Source organism: Centropristis striata, chromosome 14, assembly GCF_030273125.1.
Source record: "Centropristis striata isolate RG_2023a ecotype Rhode Island chromosome 14, C.striata_1.0, whole genome shotgun sequence".
Taxonomy (NCBI): Eukaryota; Metazoa; Chordata; class Actinopteri; order Perciformes; family Serranidae; genus Centropristis; species Centropristis striata.
Window position 1 is genome coordinate 8939565 of NC_081530.1, and position 1722 is coordinate 8941286.

Genomic DNA, 1722 nt, shown 5'->3' on the forward strand with positions numbered 1-1722 from the left:
AAAATAGCTGAAGGAGGAGAGTGTGCTAATGCAAGTGAAAGTGTGGACAAAATGTACTTCTGCTTATAAAGACATTTGTACTGCTGTGTAAGATCACCTTGAAAAAGCTGTATGCCTACTACTGTCATTTATTATCCACCTTCTCCAGTATTTAATAGTCCACATTGAGGTATTTTGTGGGCCAGAAGCACACGGCTCCACTTATAAAGCAGTCAATGGTAAATGTCAATGTAAATGGAAGGCTTAAATAGTGATTCATACCCTCAGTTGGCAAGGTATCCCAAAGACAGACTGAAGTTTGGGAAAAAATAAAATAAATGCTGACAAGGCTGTTCAGAGGTCAGACTTAATCTGATTGGTTAAGTCAGACGGGAATAGCCGGGGCAAAGGAAACACATTTTGTCTATCCCATAAACTATAAAGATGGACGACACAACGTCCCGACAAGTAAGCCCAAAACATCTCAATCGCCCTCTACTAGCAGGCTGCAGTAAAAGTTATAAATCCCGCCCCCTCCATGTCAGTGGATGGGACATGAGCATAACTATGAACTCTGTAGTCTCTCTAAAATGGGGATCTCTGGTTTGGCTCTGTCCTGGTTTGATTCCTACCTCAAAGGACGCTCATTCAGTGTATCCTGGCCTGAACAGTTGTCAACTTTGCATTGCCTCACCACAGGGGTTCCCCAGGGCTCAGTTTTTGGGCCCCTGCTATTCGCTATCTACACCACCGCTCTGGGTCAGGTTACCGGCTAACATTGCATTTCCTATCACTGCTATGCAGATGACACTCAGCTCTATCTGTCATTTCCTCCTGATGACCCATCATTCCCTGCACGGGTCTCTGACTGGTATAGCCACATGGATGAAGGCACATCACCTCCAGCTAAACCTACAATACACCACAACATCAACATCAAAACTGACTTCCTGTGTCTTGCCCCCACCAGGGTGGTGAGAAACTTAGGGGTGATGATTGATGACCAACTCACCTTTTCCAGTCACGTCGCCTCAGTTGCCCGGTGATGTCGCTTTGCACTTAACAACATCAGAAAAATCCAACCTTACCTAAGTCAACATGCCACTCAACTCTTGACACAAGCTGTCGTCGCTTTGGATAAAAGTGTCTGCTAAATGATTAAATGTAAATGTAGTTCTGTCATTTTAGGTCACAGTAGGCACCACCTTAGCGTTTGTTTTCAACTTTTCAGTATGGCACGTCCCGACCCCTCCCACATTATATCACGTCCATGCTCTGACTGTCTAAAGTTAACAGGGATGGGTTTACATTGGAGTTAAGGGAAAGCCTGGTGTGTATTATAGAGACACTTAAAGGCTACCTACACCGTCCATATCTGAGGAACTGACCGATCGTCCATTTATGAAGAGTAAGGTGTACGTTGGGTGTTCTTAAACAAGAATAAATCTGTATTTTTTAATTTACAAAAAAACACTTTCAACTCCACTTAGCATTTACTGTAATATCCAATTTACAGTCAAGCAAATACAATTTGAAGAAAGAGTGTTAACATTTTCATTCTATTTATATGCTAAAAAAGAGCACAGAGGACACCAGCAAAGTGCTTCATGTCACCCCCTGCTGTTATATTGATTCAGAAACAAAGAAACTGTCAAAGTGAATTAGATGCATGAACAAATACTGATTTTCTCCATCATTCCTGAACAGAAAGCATCTATCGATGGCGACGTGCTCTCCTGTCTG